This window comes from Ailuropoda melanoleuca, chromosome 4 (assembly GCF_002007445.2).
Source record: "Ailuropoda melanoleuca isolate Jingjing chromosome 4, ASM200744v2, whole genome shotgun sequence".
Classification (NCBI taxonomy): Eukaryota; Metazoa; Chordata; class Mammalia; order Carnivora; family Ursidae; genus Ailuropoda; species Ailuropoda melanoleuca.
Window position 1 is genome coordinate 86,180,089 of NC_048221.1, and position 16,142 is coordinate 86,196,230.

The window sequence follows — 16,142 nt, forward strand, 5'->3', positions numbered from 1 at the left end:
ATGTCTCTGATTTGTGAGTGCTGCCCTGTGAATGGTCTGTTGTACCAGAGCTGACAGACGATAGCCTTCTTCCTGCTGGGCTGTTCCCTGTCTGCAGAGCCCACTGTCTGGCTCTCTTCCCAAAGAGGCTTGGCAGTTAGTCCCAGTTCATGGTGCTGGCCTTCCCCCGGGGGGTGGGGGGGAGGGCATGATTGAATAGGAGACCCTCAGGCAAACATTCCTTATGTGTAGCCCTAGGAATTCACCGCCCTTAGGAAAAGGCTCTTTGTCAGATCACACCCCAAGTTACTGTTTAATCTTTAGTGGAGCCAACATTGTCCAGACGCATCAAGGAGCAAACAATTAATCCCAGATCTTCCTTGGGAATTTACCTGACTTTATGGTCTGATTCCTGTTCTGCGTATCTGATTATGGGATAGACCAGTTGGGCTGATGGTGTCCACCGATCATCAGATAATACAGACCATGTAGCCACTAATCAGTAGGCACTGTAATCAGTAGGACCAGACAGTCATAGGCCCTGCCCTCCTGGAGGCAGCGGTTTGACGAAAGAGGCAAACGAATGACAGAGCTGCCAAGAGGGTTTGTAGCACAGGAGGGGGCTGCTGCAGCACACGGCAGTGAGCTCTGAAAGGGGGGGGAGGGGTGTCTGAGCAATAGACATTTAGATTGAGACACGAAGAGTTTGCCAGATAAGGAGATGTGGGGAAGAGTGATCCGGAAAGAGGGAACAGTGTATGCAGAAATCCGGAGGCCAGAAGAGCCCTGCTGGCTCCAGCTGAGAGATGTCCTTTAGATGGTTAAGGAAGAGAGAATGGGATGGGAGGATGTTTAGGGCCCAGATCCTACAGGACTTCCTTGGAGACAGGAGTCCTCAACAAAGGACGATTTTCTCCCTCAGGGACATCTGTCAAGGTGTCACAACTTGGTTAGTACGAGAGTGTGTGTAGGGGGGTGGGAGTGGAGTAGGGGTGTTACTGGCATCTTAGTGGAAAAGAGTCCTAGATGCTTCCAAACACCCTGCAATGCACAAGACAGTCCCCAGCAACAAAGAATTATCCTGCCAAAATATCAATATTGCTGAGGTTGAGAAACCCTCATCTAGATCCACTAGGACCACTTCAAGGACTTTGTTCCTTATTCTAAAGCCAAGGGGAAGCCATGATGGGGTTTTACACAGGAGAGGAACGTGATCATATTTCTATTCTACAGTGATAAGTCTAGCTGCTTGGAGGAAATTTTAAGGTCTAGCTATTCCAGTTTGGGGCAACTCTCTTAGTAGTTCTGGACTATTCTCCAGCTTGGGAATTTCTAGCCTCTGTGATTTTTTTCACTTCCCCACCTTGGGGCTTACCTTGGACAACTTTGTGGCCATCTAGTTTTCTACCAGGGCAGGGGAAGCAATTCACATGCACAGTAAAAGCTAAGCAGGCCAGGGGGGTTTCTACTGGGTACAAAAGTTACCGCACTAGGGCTTATAAAACTTTTAAGGCCGGTGTGGCAGGCAGAAAATGGCCCTCCAGAGATGTCCATGCCCTAATCCTCAAAACCTGTGAATATTGGCAAAGGGATTTTGCAGATGTGTATAAGCTATGGAACATAAAATGGGAAAATTATCTGGATTGTCTGAATGGGTCAGTGTGATCACAGGGCCCTTATAAAAGGGAGGTGGGTCAGATTCAGAGGAGATTTGGTGACAGAAACAGAGACCAGAGAGAGAGAGAGAAAGATTTGAAGATCCCATGCTGCTGGCTTCAAAGATGCTGTATGGGACTAGTAGTACAAAATAATAAATTTATGTGCCACTAAATTTCTGGCAATTTGGCAAAATAACAACAGGAAACTAATCCAGCCTGGAAAAAGTTTTTTTGTGTTTTTGTTTTTAGGTAAACTCAACCCCCAATGTGGGGCTCACAACCCCAAGATCAAGTCACGTGCTCTACCGACTGAGTCAGCCAGGTGCCCTGGGCCTGGAAAAATTTTAATTAACTCTGAAATAACAACGGAAAACTGCAAAATAGAAACTAATAAATGTCATTTATTTTAACATTTGTTTTATAATATTTAATATATACAAAAAGATATAAAGACTAACACAACACACAACTAGGTATTATCCATCCAATTCAAGAAATGAAGTTCTAATACAGCTGAAGCCTCTTGAAATCCATCCTGGATTTCACATTCCTCTCTTCCTTCCAGAGGTAATAAATAACCTAAATTTGGTATTTATTATTCTCATACATTTTTTATACCTGTCACCAAACAACATATAGTATTGCTTTGCATACTATTTTACATACATGACATCTTAATGTATGCTTTCTTATGCAACTTGCTATTCATTTCTAAAATGTGTCGAGAATCAAGTATCTGGCACCATCCTTACCTAGAAGATTTATAATCCAAAAGTGTACAAATCTATTTTTTTTAAAGATTTTATTTATTTATTTGACNGACAGAGATAGAGACAGCCAGCGAGAGAGGGAACACAAGCAGGGGGAGTGGGAGAGGAAGAAGCAGGCTCATAGCGGAGGAGCCTGATGTGGGGCTCGATCCCATAACGCCAGGATCATGCCCTGAGCCGAAGGCAGACGCTTAACCGCCGTGCCACCCAGGTGCCCCTACAAATCTATTTAAAGTAAATGGAACTCTAGGTTGGGAGTAGGGTCAGCATTATTATAGCTAACATGTTTTTAGCATTTATTAATTCAGAATTTCTTTTAATCCTCCTACGACAATCCTCTGAAGTAGGTGCTGTTATTATCCTCAGTTACCAATGAAAAGACAGAGACACAAAGAAGCTTAGTAATTTGTCCAAGGTTAGAGGGGAGCCCTACCCTGGAGGAGTCCCAAATTCTGCAAAATGATCTGATGGAAGAATGGGAAGGGTTACACAGGGAGAGAGAAATGCTTTTCAGCAAAACTGTAAGTAAGGCCTCTTTACTAGTTGGGTAGTTTAAACGTATATTTACAAATTCTTTAATTCTCCCCCCTCCTTCAAAAAATGGAGCCTCATTACCTCACCTTGAGCGTGAGATGTCTTGCTTATAGAATAGCATGTGACAGGAATGACAATGTATGACTTCTGAGCCTAAGGAGTTATGGTTTTCTCCTCTCCTCTCAGTTACACACTCTGGGGGAAGCCAGCCGCTATGTTATGAGAACAGTCAAACAGTCCAATAGAGAGGTCCATTTGGCAAGGAGTGGAGCCCTCCTGCTAATAGCCCGTAAGGAACTGAGGCCTTCTGCCAACAGCCATGTAAGCAAACCATCTTGGAAGCACATTCTCTGGTCCCTGTCAAGCTGTCACATGATAGCAACCCCAGCTGACTTCTTGACTACAACATCACAAGAGACCCTGAGAGTCACTCAGCTAAGCCACTCCTCAAATTCCGCACAACCTGTGAGCTATTGTTAGCTGTATTACACTGTTAAGTTTTGGGGTGATTTGTTTATATAACAGTAGATAACTAAGTTAACCTCTAAGTGAGTAGCTCTTACCTTTTTGAGAATCTGATAAAAACTATGGATCCTCTCCTCAGAAAAACATACAGACACAAAAACACATTGTTCACAGTTTCTGGAGGACCATATGTTTCGATAAAGCCCATTTATGGATCTCAGGTTCAAGACGTTTTCTATAAATACTAGAATAGTCCAAGTGTGGATTTTCCCCCCAGAAAATTTCTTTCCTGTGGATGACTAACTTAAAACATTTATTCTTTCCTTTAGTTTATTTTTCCTTGAGATGGAAGAACCAGTTGAAGAAGAGCTCCCCCCAACTCTCAGCCCATTCCCCCAGGCTCTCTCCACCCAGCACATTTCAGGGAGCAAAGGGGTCAAATTAACTTTTCTCACGGTTCTATTTTTATGACTCAATTCTTTTGGAGGAGAGAGTCAGGATGACTGGAGGGATTTCCAGAAAAGCCAGAAACAGTAATTACTAGAAATATAGGAAGGAAGTGTGTTCTTGAAAGATTAAAGCTCCAGCGTTGAGAGCTATGTGAGTTGGCTTGAGCTGTATTCTCAGGACACATTGGAGCATTTAGGGGAAATCCTACTGCATTCATTCTTCATCCACTTGAACTCCTCCATCCTTGTTTCACATATACCTATCTACAGGTTGACATTACCAGAGCAAGGGAGATGCATAGGTATCCCTCCACATTTCCTACCTGGGAAGATAAAGAACTGGAAGGGGACACAGACACAGGAAGAAGAGCAATGAAACTTCCTCTCTGAGGTCAGTGTCTGCTAAAGCCCTTGAGGTCATGCTTTCTGCTCAAACCAAGGGCAATAATTGAAGCTCTCAGAGTGACTTCTGCTTTGGGGACCCATGAATGGTTCTCACTTCCATTTATGAGCATGTTTCTCTGGGCCACGGAAATGTAATGTAATGCAGGGAGTGTAACCTAGGAAGAGAGAGTTTGGGGCATGATCATGCATTAATTCAGGGCAAATTAAGACCTCCTGTAAGAGTTGGATAAATGGGAATGGAAACCTGGAGAGAGCTGGGTTTGGAGACCTCTGGTAGTAAAAACCTGAAGATAGAAGAGCTTGCTTACTGAATATAGAACCCCGAACCCTTAGGGTGGGGGACTATTAAAGAGGGAGAGGAACTATCAATGGGTTGCAGAAAGAACTGGGAGAGAAAGCTGTGAGAGGAATCAGGGGAATGGGAGTTTAAAGGTGGAAAAAATGTGGAGTAGTTTCACATAAGAGCAGAGGGATTAGGCAAATGGGAGGTGAAACATGTCACTCCTATTTGGCATGAGTAGGGACTCACTGGTGGCCTAGGAAAGAGCCTTATCAGTAGAGCAGAGGGGGCAGAAGCCTGATCAAGCAGGCTGAGGACTGAATGAGTTGAAAGAGTGGTTCACACGAAAATGGCTAAACATAGTCACCCAAGATCTGATATCAGATAAGGCAGAGACGTCAGCCCCCACTATGGGCATTGGTTCTAAAAGGCTGTGGGAAGACTGTGGTGAAAGCAGGTTCATTTTGCTGCTTGTTCATAATCGAGTTTCAGTGAATGACTAAAATTATATTTTTAATAAACCGAGGTAGCTCTCTAGAGATGTGAACTTTGATGTGAAGAAAATGCAACTAAGTGAGCAGAAATAAGTAGAGCAGAAGCCATCTGCCCAGATTACAACTATCAGAGAAGAAAGAGCCTTGCCAGGCACAGGGACACACCTGAGAAGCCGATCATGAATCCAAGCACTACAGGGTGAAGGGTGTGGGAGGAGACACAGCCCACCCCTAGGGTGCAGCGGCAGGAGATAAGGTGGTCTCCTGCCTTGTCTAAATGGATATCAGCTCTGAGACACTCAGCCTCTCTGAATAATTAACACCAGCCTTAGATGTATGTAGGGAGCAAAGAGGAGGTGGGCAGGTTGCAACAATTCTAGGACCTAGATTCCGAACAACAGAGAACGTAAGACTTGTAGTATTGTTATTTGAAATACATTGATTTCCTGTATATCTTAACAAGTAATTTTTTGTCTGTTTAATAATAATCTAATTTTTTAAAAAAGTGAGTACAGGGGCGCCTGGGTGGCACAGCGGTTAAGCGTCTGCCTTCGGCTCAGGGCGTGATCCCGGCGTTGTGGGATCGAGCCCCACATCAGGCTCTTCTGCTATGAGCCTGCTTCTTCCTCTCCCACTCCCCCTGCTTGTGTTCCCTCTCTCGCTGGCTGTCTCTATCTCTGTTGAATGAATAAATAAAATCTTTAAAAAAAAAAAAAAAGTTTAAAAAAAGTGAGTACAGACCACATTTTCTAAGAAGTTTCCCCGGCTGTTGGCAGGTGCTGCCTTCATGGCTCTCGTGTTTCTCTGTGCTCAACATTCACTGAAGACCTCTACCCACCTCTATAGCTGTGTTACTGGGACGTGTCTGGGGATTCTCTCCCTTGGAGACACTGGCTACATGTGATCTTTAGCCTTTTGGTAGAGTCTGGTATGCAGGTCCTATGTGTCACACTGCCTTAGGCCAGCATTCAGGTTTAGATGACTGTCTTGGGGTCTCTGGCCCCACAAGGAGTGCTTGCCCAGGGTAGGACTCCATTCATGCTGTAGATGTCCTGTCACTGCCCTCCCGCTTGTCCTTGCACCCCCTGCTGCTGAGCTTGTATCTCCTGGTGGGACACCTGTCCCATTTTAGAGGCTCGAAAGCTCAAATGTGTGGGCCAGCACCACCTTTCAGGAAGTCAGGCCCAAAGCCCATGACTCTTTTGTGATGTGCTCAGCCTTACAAAGCCCCAGCTGCCTGCGTGCTGTATCCACAGAAACCTCCAGCATTTCCATTAAAATACAGGAAGAGAAGCAGTAAAAGATAAATTTCCTGCCAAGCATTTGGGGGCAACCAGATATAAGAAGAGGAACAATAAAATATGAATATGATGACGACCGTTATGTGCCCAGATGCCTTTCCTGTTGAAAAAGTCCAGCTTGCAGGATGGAGTGGGGAACGTGATCACACACGTGAGCTCAAGACAGTCACACAGGCAACTCTGAGGCTTGGGGGTCGAGAAGGATGGAGGCAACCTCCAGGTTGGTTTTTGGGAGCATTGGCTTCTTCGATGTCACAATAAAGCAAATGTTGAACTTTCTCAAAAGTTAGAAGGCAGCTTATGAGTCATTTTGCTGACCTTAGAGGACATGTGGCTTCTTTGGGAGCTGGGTCTGATGGTGGAAAGTCCGGCATTGGAGTTGGGGAGTTTTCTGCCACAGCTACTGCAAAACAGGACCCCCAGTCATGGAAGGGCCCCTTAACAGCCCAGGCACCTTGCGTTGGCTGTCACAACATCCTCGGACCCCACTTTTTGCCTCCCAGACCCTGTGCCTCCTAGAAGCTGAAGTTGAGTCCCACCCCCAATGCCTGCAAAGAAAATTTTTAGGAGAAAAATGTGAAACAATTTTACTGTTTTTGTTCAAAATAACATCTACTTATTATAAAAATTCAAGTAATACAGAAAAGCACAACAAAGTTAAAAAAAAAAAAAAAACCTCACTGTAAATCCTATGCTCAGAGATCACCGTTCCCAACTCTATAAAACATCCTTAAAGATTCTATAGATATGTGGAGAGAGAGAACAACGATTAAATTTTGTGAGATAGGACCTCACTCTGCAGGCTATTTTAGGTGAAAAAAAAAATTAATACTGATTTAGTTGAATTTATTGTCAGAAAAACTGAAGACAAACTTAGAAATGACTAACTGGGTTGTTTCTTCACAAGTTTTTAAGAGATGAATTCTTTTAGAAATAAGAGAAAAGAATGAAAAACATAAAGAGATTCAATTTGCTATGTTTTTTTAACAACCCCCCCAAGTTTGTGTCTCAATGATACTCAAAAAAAAATTTTTTTTTTAAATTTAAGCTTAAAAAACAAGACAAGTTTCAGTTTTAAGTGGCATCTCTTGGCTTCCTGCTAATGATAAGGAATTACTCACACTTGTACTTTATCCCACTCCCCCACTCTGTCTTTTGATTTTTATTATGTTCTCTCATCCATGTTTACCTCCATTCATTTTGTTCTCTAACCATACTTCTTACTGCTGTTTAGTTTTCTCTCTATATGTAACGGACTCAGTGCTCACCCCTTTGTATTACCCCAGGGTTACAGGTTCAATTGTATCCTCCCCCCAAAAATGTTGGAGTCATAATTCCTAGTTCCTCAGAATGTGACCTTATTTGGAAATAGAGTATTTACAGAGGTAATCAAGTTAACATGAGGTCATTCGAGTGGGCCTTAATCCAATACTACTGGTGTCTTTACAAAGCGGAAATCTGGACACAGATGTGCACAGAGAGAAGACTGTATGAAGAGACATAGGGAAAACACTATGTGAAAATTGGAATTATGCTGCCATGGGCCAATGAACGTGTGTGCCTTTAAAATGCTGGAAAGGGCTTGGAAGGATCTGTCTCTAGCTCTTTGGGAGGGAACATGGCCCTACTGACACCTTGATTTCAAACTTCTAGACTCTAGAATGGTGACACAATGAAGTTCTGTTGTTCTAAGCCATCCAGTTTGTGGTACTTTGTTGTGGTGGCCCTAGGAAACCAGTACACTTAGGTTTTCTATTCTAGAATTTATTTTGACTCATCCCTTGGTTGGATAGATTTCATTCATAAGTTGTTTTTCCAGGATGATTTCCTGGGTGCTTTGGTCTGTATGGTTTCACATGTCTGAGAATGCTTGTCTGTTGCCTTTATGCTTGAAGGTAACTTGGCATGTACACAATCCTTGAAACATGTTTTCTTTCCTTCACACCTTTTTAGATGTTGGTTTGCTGTTTTTTGGCATTGAGATGAAGTCCAAAGAAACTGGATTTTTCTCTCTGCGTGTAGTTTATTAACTACATGGCCATACATGTGAGATTTTGTGTATCCTTGTGTTGCATAACTTCATTAGGTTATCTGTTGATGTTGAACAGTCTACATCAATTTTCTTGGGATGTATATGCCCTTTTGATCTGTAGATTCGAGTCATCCTTATTTCAAGAAAGTCCTCTTCTATTTTTGAAAATAATGTATATTTAATTCCTTTTCCCCTTCTTCAGAAATTATTATTTTCCTTCAGAAATGCCAAGGATCACTATTCTTGGTCTTCTGTAACAATAGCAATTTTCTCTAGGATTATGTAAAAATCTTGTGTTTTGTTGTTCATTTCATGTGATTTCCCAGACTCTTTCCACTGTGGTCTGAACTATATAGTGATTTATATCCTATTTTGTGTTGCTTTTGATGTAGATTCCATTTCTATCATGGTTTATGCTTCCATTTTTATCCAGAATCTACTAGTTTGCTTTTAGTTGTCTTTTTTCATTTTTTAAATTTCTTTTTTGAATTCTTATGTCTTTTCTTTGGAGTCTTTTTCTAGGTAGCATTGTCTGAAATTTCTCTGAGAAGTGGAGACTTTATCTGAACATCTTTGGGTAATACCATGCCTTGGGTAATTCCTCTTGTGGTTTCTTCTTCTTCTTCTTCTTCTTCTTCTTTTTTTTAATCAGTCTTTTGTGTAATTTTCCCTTCCCCTATAATTTCTATGTGTGAAACCCATCATGGTTTGAATGGGGGCCACTATTGGCTAAATAATGGTATGACAAGTGAAGAAGTTGGTGAGATTAGAGAGCATCTAGGAGCCTTAAATTTTAATAGGTTTTGTTGTCTCAAACACCCTTTCCATTATTTCCTTTTCCTTGGGGACCATCTCCCCTCGACTTTCGGTGTTCTGGAAATCCATGAGGCTCAGACTCATAGGCACTCCCTGTGGTGCAAACTGGTGGTTCCTGCCTTCACTTCCTCCTTCCCCTTGCATCATCTCCACATATCTCCCTCTCCAGAGGTGAGTTTGGTAAGGTGCTTCCTGCAACCCCACCACCCAGGCCACTCTGCACTGTGAGTCCTGCGCTCTATGGGATATTCCCCAGTTTTTAGAGGTAGCCCATGCTACCATACCTTGTACATGGAGTAAAGGTGTCATCAGCTAAACTTCTCCATGGATCTTTGGTGAGATCTGGTTCCTACTTGGGTCCAAGGAGGCACCTGGCATCTCTTTCCTGTTCTAGTTCTGATCCCACAGTAACCAGCTGGTTTGCGTCATGGTTTCTGCTTTTGTGCTTCCTTGCCTCATTGAAAATGGAGGCCTCCCTCCCTCTGTTTTTTCCATTTCTTTTGCTATGTTCAGTGGGTTTCATAAAAGAAGAGTGGAATAAATATTTTAACAGGAAGTTTGTTGTTTTAAAATACTAATTGTTATTATAATAAATCTGTTTATAGCTTGGGAAGATTTATCTTTATTGTATTTATATGTGAATATACTGTAAATTAGAAATAGGAACATGATCTGGGGTGTCTGGGTGGCTCAGTTGGTTGAATGTTTGACTCTTGATCTCAGGTCTTGGTCTCAGGGTCATGGATTCAGGCCTCATGTTGGACTCCATGCTGGGCATGGAGCCTGCTTAAGAAAAAAATGGAAATATGATCTATTTTTCCACTTGTTTATATTCTTCTTAGTTTAAGTGTCCTTGTGTATGTCATTAATAGCACTCTTTAGGTTCTATTTTTTTCTTTTCAAAAGAAGATACCTTTATTACTTTTTATTATAAAAATAACCCATGCTTATTGTAAAACATTAAACAACACTAAAAAGAAAAACCACAGTGAAAATCATCTGAAATTCTGCTATTTATACATAACTGTTTAATCATCTTTTGAGACACAAATGTGTACACAAATGTATCTGTAATTGACAAAATGGGATCCTACATGCTGCTTAGGAAAGTTTTTTAAAATTATTAAGTACTGTGTTAATACCTTATCATTGGAAGAATTTCAAAGGAAGCAGACAAGCCCTTTCTTACTTTCTCTCCATCTTCTTCCCCTCTCTTCAGAAAAGTACTTGTCAGGTTTCCAGGCCTTTTAAAATTCATTTACATACATATCCATAAACATATGAACATACATGATTTTTTAAAATATAAATCATTCTGAATACAATTAAAATTCTCATTCGGTATTTTTTGTTACTATTGTGAATGGGATCTCAGTTTTAATTAAAATTTCTTGGGGCGCCTGGGTAGTGCAGTCGTTAAGCGTCTGCCTTCGGCTCAGGGCTGATCCCGGCGTTCCAGGATCCAGTCCCGCATCAGGCTCCTCCACTGGGAGCCTGCTTCTTCCTCTCCCACTCCCCTGCTGTGTTCCCTCTCTCGCTGGCTGTCTCTCTGTCACATAAATCAATAAAATCTTTAAAAAAAAAATTTCCAATCCGTTCAAATGAATTATGCTGTGTTTTGAATATGTAGTGTATCTTATATTCATCTACTTTATTCAACTGTTTTATCAATTCATATGAATTATAGCCCATGACTTTCCTAAGTTCCCATTTGTGTTTTCATATTCTATCATTTTTTTTGCATATTTTAATACTTATTTTTTCCCAATATTATGTTTCAGGAACAGTGCTGACATAGGAAAGTGTTCCTAAGAACTTACTGTGCATCAAACTCACCTGGAATGCTTATTAGGGATAAATTTGACCAAAGATGTGCAAGATCTGTGCACTGCAGAATCTGATAACTACAAAATATTCCTGACAGAAGTTAAAAAAGACCTAAATAAGTGGAGAGAAATTCTGAATTCAGGGATTAGAAGCTTCATACTGTTATGTGTCACTTCTCCCCAAACTGGTCTGTAGATTCAATGCCATCCCAATCAAAATCCCAGAAGCCTCTTTGTAGAAATTGAAAAACTGGTTCTAAAATTCATCAGGAAATTTAAAGGACCTGAAATAGCCAAAACAACTTTGAAAAAGAAGAACAAAGTTGGAGGGCTAACTCCACTTGATTTCAGACTTATTATAGAGCTACAAAAATCAAGACAATATTGTATTGGTATAAAAAGAGACAAATAGAAATCTCAATAGAACAGAACAGAGAGTCCAGAAATAGACTCACACATATATGGTCTATTGATCTTTAACAAAACTTTCAAGGCAATTCAATAAGGGAAAAGATAATCTTTTTCAAGAGATGGTGTGGAATAATTGAAGAGGCATATGCAAAAAAGATGAATCTTGACTTTTACCCCATATCTTATATAAAAATTAACTTGAAGGACAAGGAAAGATTGAGGAATCGTCATAGATTGGAAGAGACTAGGGACAACTAAATACAATATGGAATTCTGGATTGGAGGCTAGAACAAAAAAAGGAACAGTAGGGGAAAATAGGTGAGATTTAAATAAAGTAAATAGCTTAGTTAATAAATGTTAATTTCTCTCATTTGGTAATTGCACTATGGCTTATGTAAGTTGTTAACATTGGGAGAAACTGGGTAAAGCATATATACGTACTCTGTACTATATTTGCAGCTTTTCTGACTTATATCAAAATAAAGTTTCTTAAAAATTAGCTTTAAATGGATCATAGACCTAAATTCAAGAGCTAAAATCTCCAGAAGAAAATTTAATAGAAAATCTTAGTAGGCTTGGGTTTAGCAAGATTTAACTATGACACAGAAGGTACAAACTATAAAAGAAAGATATTGATACTTAGATATCATGAAAATTGAAGAATTTTGCTCTTCAAAAAACACTGTTACCAAAGGAAAAAAACAAAAGGCAAGCTACAGACTGGTAGAAAATATTTGCAAAATATTATTGGACAAAAGACATGTATCTAAAATATATGAAGAACTCTTGTAACTCAATGAGATAAACAACTCAAAAAGAAATGGGTGAAAGATTTGAACAGATACTTCACCAAAGAAGATAAACAGATGGCAAATAACCATGTGAAGATGCTTAACATCATAAGGCATTAGGAAAATGGAAATAAAAACCACAATGAGATACTACTACACACCTTTCAGAATGGCAAAGATTTAAAAAGGCTGATGACCGGGGTGCCTGGGTGGCACAGCGGTTTAGCGTCTGCCTTCGGCTCAGGGCATGATCCCGGCGTTATGGGATCGAGCCTCACATCAGGCTCCTCCACCATGAGCCTGCTTCTTCCTCTCCCACTCCCCCTGCTTGTGTTCCCTCTCTCGCTGGCTGTCTCTATCTCTGTCAAATAAATAAATAAAATCTTTAAAAAAAAATAAAAATAAAAAGGCTGATGACCTTACCAAGTATGGAGGAACTGGAAACTCATACACTGTTGGGGGGAATGCAAAATAGAACAACCACTTTGGAAAAAAAGTTTGACAGTTTCTTCAAAAGATAAACATACATTTAGCATATAATCCAGTCATTCCACTTCTAGGTATTTACCCAAAAGAAGTGAAAGCATATGTCCATACAAAGACTTGCACATGAATGTTCTTAGTGGCTTTATTTATCATGACCCCAAACTGGAAAACAGTCCAAGTCTTTGTAAACAGGTTAATGGATAAACAAATTAAGTGTATCCACATAATGGAACACTACTCAGCTACAAAAAGGAATGGAATCTTGATACATAATACAACATGGATGAATTAAAATTTATTATGCTGAATAAAAAAAGACAAAGGGGTACCTGGCTGGTTCAGTTGGTAGAATGTGCAACGCTTGATCTTGGAGTTGTGAGTTTGAGTCCCACGTTGGATGTAATGATTACTTAAAAAAATAAAATCTTCAGGGGAGCGGCAGCCAGAGGGAGAGAGAGAAGAAGGCTCCCTGCTGAGCAGAGAGCCTGATGTGGGGGTGGATCCCAGGACCCTGAGCTGAAGGCAGACTCTTAACCCAGGCACCCCTAAAAAAAAAAATCTTTAAAAGGCAAAAATAATACTGTGATTCTATACATGTAAAACTATAAACAATGCAAACTAACCTAGAGCAACACAAGATCAGTGGTTGCCTCAGGATGTTGGGAGTGTGTGTGGAAAGGGGGAGGAGGGAGAGATGACAATGGGGGTTGAGGAAACATCAGGGGTGATGAATATGTGTGTTATCTTGATTGTGGTGATGGTTTTATTGGTATATACATGTGTTAAACTCATCAAAGTGTGAACTATATCTGTAATTTATTGTATGTCATTTCTACCTCAATTGAGCTATACAAAAATAAAAAGGAAGAAAGGAAGGAATCTCCTGGAAGACTTGTTGAAAAGTTTGCTGAGCCCCACCCTAGCATTTCTGATTCAATATATCTGTGGTAGGACCAAGAATTTATATTTCTTTTTTTTTTTAATGGGACTTTTTTTTTTTTAATTTTATTTATTTATTTGACAGAGATAGAGACAGCCAGAGAGAGAGGGAACACAAGCAGGGGAAGTGGGAGAGGAAGAAGCAGGCTCCCAGCAGAGGAGCCTGATGTGGGGCTCGATCCCAGGACCCTGGGATCACACCCTGAGCCAAAGGCAGACGCTTAACGACTGCGCCACCCAGGCGCCCCAAAAATTTATATTTCTAAGTTGCTCTCAGGAAATACTCATGGCTGGTGTTCCACACTTGGAAGACCACTGTATACAGGATTTGGCAAACAGCTTTATAGTGACATTTGTCTTTTTGTTTGCCATGATAGTTTTATGTATTAGCTTGATTGGGCAAGAGATGCCCAGATAGTTAACACATTATTTCTGGGTGTGCCTGTGAGGGTGTTTCTGGAAGAGATTAGCATTTGACTCAGTAGACTGAGTAAAGACCAATGAGGTGGGCATCATCTAATCCATTGAGGTACAAAATATTACTAAAAGGTAGAGGAAGGGTGAATTTGTTATTTTTGCTAAGCTGCCCTCAAACATTGGTAACTCCTGGTTCCCGGGGCCTTTGGACTTAGGCTGGGACTTTCTCATAGGCCCTCCAATTCATGGGCCTTTGGATTCAGACTTATATCATCAACTCCCCCGGTTCTCAGGCCTTCAGACTTAGACTGAATTACATCACTGGCTTTTCTGGTTTTCTAGCTCGCAGATGGCAGACTGTGGGACTTCTTGGCCTCTGTAATTGTGTGAGCCAATTCCTATGATAAATCTCCTATTTATCTATCTAATCAGTCTGTCATCTTCTATCATCTCTCGGTTCTATTTCTCTGGAGAAACAAGACTAACATATCTGTCCAGCACCCCAACACTCTTATTACTGTGAAAGAATCTCTATATATTATGGAGCCAAGACTGCTTCCCACCACAGAAAGAGGGAGTACAGTCTGCTTTCTCTTGCCCCCTAGCAGCTAGCGTGTGAGCCTGTGGCCCAGACTGCTCACTTGGACTTGCATTGGATTTGCTCACCCTGCAGATGCTCACTTGGACTTGCATTGTGAGGGGCAGTGTAGGAATCTAGAGCCTGAGGCCCCAGCAGGAGGAGTCCTAAGGACCAGACCTGGCAGAGCAGCTGTAATGACCAGCTGCAATGGGGGCAGCAGTGGTCGTGGCAGATGTGCCCTGTTGGTGAGCCCCAGAGACCTAGGCTGTCTGCTAGATGCATCATCTTGACAATCTTCTTCCTTTGGCTCCTGTTCAAACCTGGTACTCTGGCCCTGGGGCTTATCCTATGAGCTACTGATAGTAGATCTGTTAAGAGTTGGGTTATGTCCCCCAGAAATTCATATGCTGAAGTCCTAACCCCCAGTACTTAAGAATGTGATCTTACTTGGAGATGGGGTTGTTGTGGAAGTAATTAGTTAAGAGGAGGTCATACTGGAGTAGAATAGGCCTCTAATCCAATATGACTATTGTCCTTATAAGAAGAGGGGCATCTGGGTGGCTCCACCATTGAGTGTCTGCCTTCAGCTCAGGTCATGATCCCAGAGTCCTGGGATCGAGCCCCGCATTGGGCTCTCTGCTCGGTGGGAAGCCTGCTTCTCCCCTTGCTTGTGTTCCCTCTCTCACTGTCTCTCTCTGTCAAATAAATAAGTAAAATCTTAAAAAAAAAAATTTGGACACAGATACACACACAGAGTGCCATGTGAAGAGGAAGGCAAAGATCTACAAGCCAAGGAATCCAAAGATTGCTAGCAGACCACTGGAAGCTAGGGGAGAGGCATGGAACTAATTCTCTCATGGCCTCCCAAAGGAACCAACCCTGCCAACACCCGAATTTCAGACTTCTAGCTTCCAGAATTGAGACAGTTTCTGTTGCTTAAGCTAGTTTGTTGTACTTTGTTATGACAGCCCTAGCAAACTAATACAATACCCTATGTAAATTTTGTTTCTGCTTAAGTTAGTTTTTGTTGTTTGCAGCTAAGATCCATGACTAGTACAAGCTCCCAAAGGTGTTGGCAAATCGCCAGCTATGGAAATATGTACAAATAAACAGAGGGCATAAGGTAAGGAGTCAGAATGAACAGTTTTCAAGAGTAGTACTCTCTTGTTGATGTCCAAGAGGGAGGGAAAAATCTATAACAAATTTCCCGGGAACAAAGGGGTGGGGTGGGAACCCACGTTCTGATCAGGGTCTGTCTGAGGTCTGGTGTGGAGATCTAGAATTCCAAGGAAACTAGATGATGCTCTGAGGTGCATAAGGCTGAAACAGAGTCTAAACCAATGAGATTGGTAGGAATATAGCAAGAGAAGTCAGACTTCCCAAGGATTCAAGGACCCAGAAAGATAGATATGCCCAGGTGTCAGAGATTCAGGAAGCTGCCGTCTGGAAATATTCCCCGTGTGGAGGCTAATGTTGACCTGCAGCCACTCCTGATCAAGGACAGGAGC

At 41.4% G+C, this 16,142-nt stretch overlaps 1 protein-coding gene and 1 long non-coding RNA gene across 10 annotated transcripts in view; both read left to right on the top strand.

The window, feature by feature from the left end:
- Nucleotides 1–16,142, top strand: part of LOC105238736 — a 254,903-nt gene that overhangs the window by 36,250 nt on the left and 202,511 nt on the right. The window lies entirely within an intron of this gene.
- On the top strand, nucleotides 3,323–11,719 carry LOC117801982. The gene is made up of 2 exons (XR_004624927.1): nucleotides 3,323–4,246; nucleotides 10,965–11,719. It is a non-coding gene; the product is annotated as an uncharacterized LOC117801982 (long non-coding RNA).